We start from the raw sequence: 13,127 nt of genomic DNA on the forward strand, positions 1-13,127 counted from the left end.
GGTTGGGATGGATATCTACTATGAATACAGCACCTTATATAGTGCGCACCAGCTCTAGCCAATTTCCCATGAGAATGTACCTACTGTGGGGATCCAGCCCCATTATGCAGAAACCTTTCTTCTTGGGTCCAAAATTGCTGCAGCCTTTGGCTTTTGTTAATTGGCCTTTCTTGGCTAGTAAAGGCAAGCAAGGTGTACCATTCTTGTTGGGTTTTGATGTCATTGCCTACATCAACTTGAGCAGATTTTTGCCTATAAATAGAGGCAGCTTCAGCTCATTCAAACACACCAACAAAGCGGGAAAGAAAATCAGTTGCAAGGTCCTATTCCAAAGTCACTCCTAGACGAGCAGGATCTACAATTTCTTACTCTTTCTCAAAATAATTTCAGCGGACAGATTCCTTCTGCCGTCTGCAATCTGAAAACACTGATAATGCTAGATTTGGGAAGTAATAATCTGAACGGAACAATCCCACAATGTTTGGGTGAGATGAGTGATCTTGAGGTTTTGGGTTGAAACAACAATAGTCTTAGTGGGACGATTAATACAAATTTTAGTACAGGAAATAAACTCATCATCATTAACTTGTACGGGAATAAGCTGAAGGGAAAAGTTCCGCCATCGTTGATCAACTGCAGATATTTGAAATTCCTTGATTTAGGCAACAATGAGTTGAATGACACATTTCCAAGTTGGTTGGGAGGTGTTTTAACTACTGTGTTGTTGACACATATGTGACTACCTGTTCCACTGATGTGTAGCACTGATAGGAGTAGATATGCAGTTAGTTAATTAGTTGTATATTGCTGAGTCAGCCGTATAAGGGGTTGAAAGTTGTTAGAGGTTGTTAGACAATGTTTAGTTAGGTGCAATGAGGTGTCAAATAGAATATTCTAGAAGGAGGTAGTTATTAGATATTTCGTATATCTTTCATTGCCTATATAAGTTACAATATCAGATTGTAACACGTGATTTTGATGATGAATAAAGCTTACAACTTCACTCTCTCATTTCTTCTTTCTTGTTCATGAATCATCAAGTTGTGATGCTTGATTTTCACATGGTATCAGAGACAGGTTGACTGATATAGAGAGTACTTTGATTTTTCTGCAAGTTTGGTTGATTTTATAACTGAGCTTCTTCATTCATGGCACCCAAAATTGATCAAAGTGATCCTCTCTTCATTGGTGCTTCAGATAGTTCAAGTTCTGTACTCATTCTAATCAAATTGAATGGTTCAGAAAACTATAGTCTTTGGAGTCGATCCATGCGAATTGCTCTCTTAGGGAAGAGAAAGTATGGTTTTGTCACTGGATCCTACAACAAGGAGTCATACAGAGAAGAATTTCATGATCAGTGGGAAACGTGTAATGCAATTGTCCTTTCATGGATCATGAATATGGTGAGTGAAAGCTTACTATCTGGGATCGTGTATGCTACAAATGCTTGTGCAGTCTGGAATGATTTGAAGGAGAGATATGACAAAGTGAATCATGTGCGTATATATCAATTGCATTGTGAAATCAATATGCATTCTCAAGGTACTAATTCAATCTCAGCTTATTTTACTAAGTTGAAAACCTTGTGGAGTGAGTATGATGTTCTGGTTCCAAATCCTAGCAGTGATTTCCCTAAATGAAAAGAATACTTAGATCATATGTCAACTGAGACTTCTACAATTTTTGAGTGGCTTGAATGAGTCCTACTATCAAGATAGGAGACAGATCTTACTTAAGGGAGTAACTCCAACTCTTAATCAATCTTATGCCATGCTCATAGACGATGAGATACAACACTCAGCTGTACACGACAGATCAGAACCTCCTGCTATGCAAGTGAATTGCAATTATGGTTATGGACAGGGAAACATAAATTACAAGAGTAGAAGGTGCGACTACTGTCAAATTTCAGGTCATACTAAAGAAAACCGCTACAAACTGATAGGATATCTAAATGATTGAAAAAACAAAAAGAAACAGGGTTATGCTCCTCCAAATTTTAGGTCATATAACACTAGTAGCAAGTCTTCCCAAACTACAAGCATGGTAGCAGGACCAGTTGGTACTTCCAGTTCCAGTCATGATGTCAATCCTGTACCACTGGCAAAACCACATGAAGAGTACAATCAAATTATGAACATGTTGAATAAGGATACCAAGGATATGAAACAAGTCAATATGATAGGTATTACTACTTATTTCTTATCCAAGACTTGTACTGACAGTTGGATTGTAGATTCAGGGGCTACACATCATGTGTCTGCCAATAAACACTTGTTTAAAGATAGCAACATCTTGTTTCCAAGACATTTGGACAAATTGCACCTTCCAACAGGAGATGAAGTCATAATTTCTCACACAGGAGAATCTTACATATTTACAGATGATGTTATCAAGGATGTTCTCTTTGTTCCAGATTTTAGACTAAATCTGTTGTCTGTTGCTAAGATAACCAAGGAACTGTCATGCTTTGTGTCTTTTTATCCTGATTTCTGCATATTTCAGGACCTCTTCAATGGCAAGGTAAAGGGGATTGGTAGACAAGAGGGTGGACTAGATGTTCTTAAAGGAGAATGGAAAGATAATGTTTTTCAGGAAGGACCAAAACACAGTAGGTTCACTGCAGAGGTTGTTGTTCCCAATTGCAGACTATGGCACCAAAGACTTGGGCACCCATCTCCTCAGGTTTTAAGAGAATTAAACATTTTGATGAATCATAGTGATGTAAATATATTGAATAAATGTATTGTATGCCCACTAGCTAAACAAACAAGAATGCCATTTCCCACAAGTACTACTAGATGTTCTGCAGTTTTTGAACTTGTACACATGGATTTACGGGGTCCTTATAGAACACCTACATTTGATAATAAGTGTTATTTCTTGACTATGGTGGATGACTATATTAGATATACTTGGATTCATCTGTTGCAGAAAAAATCTGAAACCGTAGTAGCTATTAAGACATTTATATCCATGATTAAAACACAGTTTGGAGCGGTGATAAAAACCATTAGATCTGATAATGGTATTGAATTTGTCAATACTCAATGTCACACATTGTTCCAGTCTCTGGGTATTCTACATCAGACCAGCTATCCTTACACTCCACAACAAAATGGAGTACTGGAAAGGAAGCATAGGCACATATTGAATATTGCTATAGCTCTTAAGTTTAAATCCTATTTGTCCATCAAGTACTGGGGATTATGTGTAAAAGCTGCAGTATATATCATGAACAGGTTGCCAACCTCAGTCCTGAGTGGTAAGAGCCCATATCAGTTGTAATTTTCTAAAAAGCCCAAGCTTTCTCATTTGAGGGTGTTTGGATGTCTGTGTTTTATATAACTGTTGTCCCTAGGGGTGACAAGTTCTCTGAAAGAGCTAAACTGGGAGTGCTAGTAGGATATTCAGAATCTTCAAAGGGTTACTTGTTACTGGACATCAACTCAAAAAGGTTATTAGTGAGTAGGGATGTTGTATTTTATGAAGATTCTTTTCCATTTGATCCATCACAAGAAAAATTGTAGCATGCAGATACTTCCAAAACTAATGAAAACACCAATGACTTCCTGGACTCCACATATGATAAAGTTGGTGCTGATGTTCCTTTAGAGGACATTTATGTTTATGATGCAAATACTTATGCTGATTGCCAAGATTCCTTTGATGCTGCAGTACCTGGTGCAACTTCACCTGGCGCCACTCATGAAGAAACATGTCAAGATAACCGTTCCCTGCTTCAGTCCTCTTCAAGTAGACCAACGAGAATAAGAAAACCACCTGTGTGGATGCATGATTATATTGAAACTTCAAAATCTGTCACGACCCGAACCAGGTCCTGGCCGTGACGAACATTTCAAACTATGAAGGCCCGAAACACCCCTATTTGTCTGGTAATCATGCACCTAATCATATGATCAAAGTAATGCAGAAGAAGCACAATAATTCGGAAACATGGTCATAAATATGAAAAGAAACAATAATGGGGAAATAAGGTTCCCCCAACATCAATCAACCTCAAAACAACAGTCGCCAAAAATCTCTAACAAATGAATGAGTCAAGTAACTGTATATAAACTGGGACAAGGCCCCCAGTAGACCCCAAAACTAAATATAAGCTAAAGGACTGTAGAGCATAAGGCCTTCCAAAGCATAGAAGGCTCACCACTTGTCTCTGCAACTCTGTCTGAATGATCTACTGATTCTCTTAACCCCTAGACTGGGCCTCTGAACCTGAGAGGTTGGAGAGGGGAGGGGGTCAGCACAAAAGTACTGGCACACAGAGATATCAAAATGAAACATAATATTTTTACAAAATATAGTTGAGAGCCATTATAAAGCAATTTCACATCAAATCATTTGAAAACACATGGGCGTAATGCAATAGTTTCTCAACAACAATGAAATGCAATTGAGCTAGGTGGAATACCCTACATCATTTACACCAACTATCTAACCTCGGTTGCCACCGAGATTAAAGTATAATGGAGAGATAACAAGACAACGAAGCATGGTGTCTTGACCCACTGGTAGTGTCCAAGATCACTTAGCCTAGGCTCCTACTTATAGTACCAATTTGGGAATGACATAAAGTCAAGTACATAAGATCACTTAGCCTGGTACCAAATCTCCATGTCGGCAAACACATTTTCCAGCGATGAGCCCTTACACTCAAACTCCTTCTTCAGGCATCCACCTATCTCATGTAAAATTAATGCATTTGAATTTCATCTGATTCAATCACATATCATATTCTATAGGGTATCATCATACCCGACTTGCAAGTCATCAATATCACTTCCACATATGCATTATCATGTAAAAACCAAGGTGCTTCATCATTTACAAGTGGTGAACAATAGTTATTTCAAATTCATGCTCTCTTTTGTTGGTCACAATATGATATGGGGTATCAAGGCATTATCATGGGAATTTGAAAGCAATTTATCATTCATATTTATCAAACTTCCATGCAAAATCTCAAATCACATGTGCATGGTTTCAACCATTGAAGTACATAGGCAAACAATTCCCATGACATAAAGAAAAATGACTTAGAAATCATATTGAAAGGAAGTTATTAGCATTTGATTGAAAACCCCCATTTAAAAGCACGCATGTTCATAAAAAATACACCTATGAGATTTTTGGATAGCCCCACGTACCTCTATATGCGAATATGATAGGTGCTTCTTGAAGCCTACGTTGCGGGGATTCCAAATCTTCAATTTGTTTTGAAAACCCATGGTTGAATCTTGAACTACTTGGGTTTTTATTTTGAAACCCTAGAGAGAGTTCTTGAACAATTTGGATGAATGAAGGTGTATTTTGGGGTCTTTGGGAACTGAATTTCGTGTTTATGGATAAACAAGAGTGGAAAAGGACAATTTTTCCCCCAAAACGGAGTGTTTAAGTCACCTGAAACCTTTACATAGGAGGTGCCTATGCTATCGCCTATGTTTACATAGGCGCCGCCTACTACTTTGAAAGGCCATAACATCTTGCTCCGGTGTCAGATTTTAGCAAAATTGGTATCGTTGGAAAGCTAACTCAAAGACCTATCATTTGAAACATAGTAGGCTCTCTAATTCGACATATACAGAGAGTTATGGTCTATGGAAGATGACATAAATTACAACATCCACTAAAACTTAATCGATCGAAATAGTTTCAACTCGTCCTTGAGTTGAAGGACCTCTATGGTCTAAATTCAAGCTTGAATGGATTCACATACTATGCAAATAATTAACATGCCATATTGGCATAGCATTTATGGCTTTGGGATTTTCAGCGCATCAAAATCATGGTTTTTATAACACCCCAAAATGTGGGGTGTTACATTTTCTCCCCCTTGGGATCATTCGTTTTCGAATGATAGGTAGGAACATATTGAAGCTTATAGGTATGGAATAACACAGACATGATATGTTTCTCTAAGAAAGAATGAATTTATCTGAAACATAACTATAAGACTGGAACTACTGATGTTCTAAATTCTTATACCGGACGTGCATATCTGATGCATGGATTTGTTACTGAGTCGTTCTCATGAACGCGGAACTAAATACACTGATAAGCTGAACTTTTCTATTGTACATGCATTTCTAATGCATGCATATCTAACTGAATTGATGATGTATGACTGAATACGCAATGATAATTAGTGCGAAGCTTGTAATAAGAATCTATGTATACAGCTGAATGGGGTATCTCCCCCTTGGGACCCTATGTCCCTCTATGAATGCTAATTCACTAAGATACTCGGAAAACTAAGGCGATGCACTAGGCACCAACAAATTTAATCATAACTGAACATCTGGAATCTAAATCTAGTACATGATGCATGAATTGAGCTATACTCGCAAATACTAGTATACTCTATCTTGGAATAGTAACATATTGAGATTTTTGGGTAGCATGATTAAATAAAGAGACGAGAAAACAAGTCATGCGAATCTGTCTGCTAAACTGATTTGCTGGCTACATAGACTGAACTATACTGGAAACTTATACTCAATCTGGAGTATCTCTTCAATACTCTCTCTAAAGAAGTTCTAGCAGTAATAGGGAGCCATGAATCTTGGGTTTGGATTACACAAAACATCCGACTGAGGAAATCACAACATTGACACTACTCTGTAGTTTGGAATATAGATATATAGCTCTTAAATTAGGATAGAATTTTCAGACCTTTGGCAATACAACTTCTTACTTTCAGGCTTAGAGCACTTTCCGAATATCCCTTAACTATACTATTCCCTATAAATATCATATTCATTCAACTCAGCTTAAAATACTCATATGAGCATTGACAAATCTTTCTACTAATGTCGAAAATAACTTAATCCCTTCGCCATGATCAAGCCTAACTCTAAGTCACAAAAAAATACAACATGCCAGACCACGCTATTATTCTAAACCATATGATGCCACCTTATATATCTCCTTTAAAGATCACATCCTAAGTATAACATGCCTTACCACTTCAATCACTACTCTGAACTCTTAATATGAAGTCGCTAATGCATATTACGACCTTCCACTACTATCCAAAAATGTCATTCAAGCCTAATTTATAACCACATGTTAACTTCAAGGAAACCACACATAAATATATACTTCACATAGTTTCTAAACTATTGTCAATATAAATCCCACGCGCTACCCTAAGACATATACGCACAAACTTTTCCACTAACCATCACATGTATCAAAGACTTGGCCCCAAATCTTACTTCATACTTATGGCCTTATCTAAACAAGCATACTATGATCTTCCATCAACAAGAAGATTTACATCATCACCACTATCATTGCATAGGAAGGGTCACTAAAAGGTTAAAACATAAGACCTTGAAGCTTGAAAAGATTTTTATATGGGACTGACACACTATAAAGAGTGAGTACATGCGTCATGAGTTGCATGACCTCAACTAGAGTTCATAACATAAGGAATGTGATTCCGACTACTTGAATGAACTAGAACTCATTATCTTGGAACTGGAAGAGTATGTGACTCTCTATCATATACCGGAATCATGAACTATTATCACGGAACTGAATCGTAAGGCATGAGTAAGCATCCGGATAACAAAAAAATACTGAGGTAGGAATGGGTTGAGATTCACCCTCACTTTCGGATGTTCTAAATCATGCTGCATCACTACTAGAATCCGAGAGCCTTACTTGATCATTCGTTCTATTATCTCCCCCTTAGCTTCAAGTCATCATCTAGAGTTTGGGAGATCTCTTACCAGATTCTAACTGAACTACACTTACTGCACTCTAGGGTCTGAAAGAAAAAAAAATGACAATACATGCATAGCGTAGACTTAAACCGAATGACTACCTTCTGGGATACACTCTATCTTTCCATAGCCACCAATAGTCATAGTATAATGCTTGCACACTTATTTCTATCAGTTCAACTTTCAAGAGTCAAACTTAGATTCTAACACTTAACATGGATATGACCAAGCCTTTGATGAACCATACCACTTCTGTCCTAGAATACTAATATTGCTACTCCAAATTTATATCTCTCTACCATGAGAATCAAGATCACATCAAAAGGTTCAACACTATCAATCAACGCTCCTTAACTTGGCTATCTAGAACACTATATACCATCTAACTAGTCTTTTTCCAACTAGCTACTCCACCGTACCACTAGTCACACACAATATGTAATAGTCTTAGAGAAATGCCACAACTCCATATCGCCTTGGGCATACTTACATACCATACCTATAACATTATACTTCATTACGAATCAATTTAAACTTAAGCCATTTTATACACCGTTCAATCCTATTAGATCACTTTCATGTAACTAACATCATTGATCAAGAAATCATCACATCCACCTTTATGAACTTAGACTGTTCAAACTTAATGTCTAGTGCTAAACATGATTTTACAACCCAACCTTACGCATGATTCTCACTTGGAAACCATGAAATAAACATCAAGAAACACTAGTACACTAGAACTTCATAACAACAATAATCGACCTTGACCTTACGGTCTTCCTTATCATAACTCATTAGCACGTACTATTTCAACGCATCAAGCCTACTAATATTTATTCCAACAAACATATATCATTAATCTCATGCCACTATTCTTACATCCACATCCTACATTAGATTCAATCCAATGGTCTAGCATCAATCATCTACCACCAATGACGAGGGCAACATAATATACTAATCCATCAAATCGGAACATTCTATCCCAAATACTTCAAAATCTGCTACATACCTTCTCATAAGTAGTACTAGTTTACAACTACCAACAAAAGAAGGTCAAGGGGTAAGGTCACATAATAGACATGATCAACCTTAGTCTTATATTATAACCCCATACAATCTTTTCTACTTATATGGATTTCTCACCTCATACTTACTCACTCAATCATACATTTAGACTGCCTTCAAATTCCTTAAACAACCATGAGTCTATAATCATAACTTACTCGCTAATATAGCTATTTTCACATTCAAGCAACCAGCAAATCACCCTGACTAACAACTCCTTATCTACCTTATACTAAACTAACTCACAAGGATGAATTACCTCTTTACCAACTCAATCTCATGCAAACAGATTCAGCCATACATATATTAAACCAACGAAAGAACAACAAGTTGCTAGTGAATAGAAACAGGCCTCACACGGCTTCACTAGACTTTGGTTTTGTATTTGGAACAAGAAAATGAGATGGATGACAAGGCAACTATGCTAGTGAATCGAAAGAGCCCCACACGGTTTCAATAGACTTTAAATTTTTTTATTTTTTTTTTTAAAAACACCATGATAACAAGATTACATATTACAAGGGATAGAAAATTGACACATAATATTTAATGGTATAAGAATATACATATTACTCTTTATAAATAAAAATCTGAGTAAAATACTCCCCCCATGGACTACCTTATCATCCACACGTGCTACTAGCTACCACATTAGTTTATCACTATAAAGGGGGTAAATCATCCTCAAACATCGGTTATTCAACTGAAATATTCACTTACACAAAAATCACCCTCACTCTGGCTTCTAACTTTGTGACTTCACATTACTAACTTCTTGGTCTAGTTTTATTACCAATAGGTCATGACAACAGCACTTTAACCCACACTACCATTCTGGTGGAAATATAGTTCCAACATTCTGCTATACCTTATTACCTCTGAAGCATGACACTGGCAACATAAGTTCTGAAAAGAACTGAATATACTTAATACTGCAGGCTGAAAAGCATAATTTCATCAAAATCAAGGTTCACACTAGAACCAACACACTCTAAAGAACTAACGAACTCTTCTCAAGTCCTTGCAAAAATCTTATATGATCCAATCAGAACGAACCATACCATTTAGACTCTAAACTTCTGTACTTGAATACCCCAGTAATGTGATGGGTCTGAGAACATCCGAGTAAGGAAAGAATTTGGGATGATTTTACTTTTGTATGGACGTCACCATAGCACGAATTAGAGTATGAAGGAGGAACATTCTGACTCTGTTGTACGAACTAGAACATGAAAAAAGAGAGACATTCCTAAACGCCTTGTAGTCTCCTGCTTATAAGTGTGGCGCGCTACACACCCATAAACAAGACTCTACCTGACGAGATTTTGCAGAAACCCTAGGACCATGAACCGTGCTTTGATACCAATTTTGTCACGACCTGAACCAAGGCCTGGCCGTGATGAACATTTCAAACCATGGAGGCCCGAAACACCCCTATCTGTTTGGTAATCATGCACCTAATTCATATGATCAAAGTAATGCGGAAGAAGCACAATAATTTGGAAACATGGTCATAAATATGAAAAGAAACAATAACGGGGAAATAAGGTTCCCCCAACATCAATCAACCTCTAAACATCTGTCTACGAAAATCTCTAACAAATGACTGAGTCAAGTAACTGTATATAAACTGGGACAAGGCCCCCAGTAGACCCCAAAGCTAAATATAAGCTAAAGGACTGCAGGACGTAAGGCCTTCCAAAACATAGAAGGATCACCACTTGTCTCTGCAACTTTGTCTGAATGATCTGCTGATTCTCTTGACCCCTAGACTGGGCCTCTGAACCTGAGAGGTTGGAGAGGGGAGGGGGTCAGTACAAAAGTACTGGCACGCAAATAAATCAAAACAAAACATAATATTTTTACAAAATATAGTTTAGATCCATTATAAAACAATTTCGTCTCAAATCATTTGAAAACACATGGGCGTAATGCAATAGTTTCTCAACAACAATGAAAAGCAATTGAGCTAGGTGGAATGCCCTACATAATTTACACCAACTATCTAACCTCGGTTGCCACCGAGATTAGAGTATAAGTGAGGGAGAGACACACAAGACCACGAAGCATGGTGTCTCGACCCACTGGTAGTGCCCAAGATCACTTAGCCCGGGCTCCTACCTATAGTCCCAATTTGGGAATGACATAAAGTCAAGTATACAATATCACTTAGCCTTGTACCAAATCTCCGTGTTGGCAAACACGTTTTCCAGCGATGAGTCCTTACACTCAAATGCCTTCTTCGGGCATCCACCTATCTCATGTAAAATCAATGCATTCAAATTTCATCTGATTCAATCACATATCATATCCTGTAGGGTATCTTCATACCCGATTTGCAAGTCATCAATTTCACTTCCCCATATGCATTATCATGTAAAAACCAAGGTGCTTCATCATTTACAAGTGGTGAACAATAGTTATTTCAAATTCATGCTCTCTTTTGTTGGTCTCAATATGATATGGGGTATCAAGACATTATCATGGGAATTTGAAAGCAATTTATCATTCATATTTATCAAACTTCCATGCAAAATCTCAAATCACATATGCATGGTTTCAACCATTGAAGTATATAGGCAAACAATTCCCATGACATAAAGAAAAATGACTTAGGAATCATATTGAAAACAAGTTATTAGCATTTGATTGAAAACCCCCATTTAAAATCATGCATGTTCATAAAAACTACACATATGAGATTTTTGGATAGCCCCACGTACCACTATATGCGAATATAATAGGTGCTTCTTGAAGCCTACGTTGCGGGGATTCCAAATCTTCAATTTGTTTTGAAAACCCATGGTTGAATCTTGAACTACTTGGGTTTTTATTTTGAAACCCTAGAGAGAGTTCTTGAACAATTTGGACGAATGAAGGTGTATTTTGGGGTCTTTGGGAACTGAATTTCGTGTTTATGGCTAAATAAGGGTGGAAAAGGACCATTTTGCCCCAAAAACGGAGTGTTTAAGTCACCTGAAACCTTTACATAGGCGGTGCCTATGCTATCGCCTATGTTTACATAGGCGGTGCCTATGCTATCGCCTATGTTTACATAGGCGCCGCCTATGATGTCGCCTATGTTTACATAGGCGCTGCCTACTACTTTGAAAGGCCATAACTTCTTGCTCGGGTGTTGGATTTTAGCAAAATTGGTATCGTTGGAAAGCTAACTCGAAGAACTATCATTTGACACATAGTAGGCTCTCTAATTGGGCATATACAAAGAGTTATGGTTGATGGAATCTGACACAAATTACAATGTCCACTAAAACTTAATCGATCAAAATAGTTTCAACTCGTCCTTGAGTTGAAGGACCTCTATGGTCTAAATTCAAACTTGAATGGATTCACATAATTTGCAAATAATTAACATGCCATATTGGCATAGGATTTATGGCTTCGGGATTATCAACGTATTGAAATCATGGTCTATATTTTAGCCCAAAATGCGAGGCGTTACAAGAATAATTCAGTTCGTGTCTATATACGTAGGAACGACGGTCTAAACTCTAGCCCGAAGATACGAGGTGTTACATTATCTCCCCCTTGGGATCATTCGTCCTTGAATGATGGGTAAGAACATATTGAAGCTTAGAGGTATGGAATAATGCGGACATGATATGTTTCTCTAAGAAAGAATACACTGATCTGAAACATGACTATAAGGCTGGAACTACTGATGTTCTAAATTCTTATACCGGACGTGCATATCTGATGCATGGAATACACGACTGAATCTATTCATATGCTGAATTCTCATAATGAACATGCATATCTGATGCATGGATCTGTGAATGAGTTGTTCTCATGAACGCGGGACTAAATACACTGATAAGCTGAACTTTTTCTATTGAACATGCGTTTCTAATGGATGCATATCTAACTGAACTGACGTATGAATGTATGAATGAATATGCAATGATAGTTGGTGCGAGTCTTGTAATAAGAATCTATGCATGCAATTGAATGGGGTATCTCCCCCTTAGGATCCTAGGTCCCTCCATGAATGCTCAATTCACTAAGATACTCGTGGAACTGAGGTGATGCACAGGGCACCTACGAATTGAATCATAACTGAACCTATGGAATCTGAATCTAATGCATGATGCATGAACTGATCTATACTCGTAATTACTAGTATACTCTATCTTGGAATAGTAGCATGTCTGAGATTTTGGGTAGCATGAATAAATGAAAAGACGAGAAAACAAGCCATGCAAATCTGCTTGTTAAACTAACTTACTGACTATATAGACTGAATTATGCTGGACCTTTATACTTAACTGGAGTATTCTCTTCAAC

The sequence above is a fragment of the Capsicum annuum genome, chromosome 8 (genome assembly GCF_002878395.1).
Source record: "Capsicum annuum cultivar UCD-10X-F1 chromosome 8, UCD10Xv1.1, whole genome shotgun sequence".
NCBI lineage: Eukaryota > Viridiplantae > Streptophyta > Magnoliopsida > Solanales > Solanaceae > Capsicum > Capsicum annuum.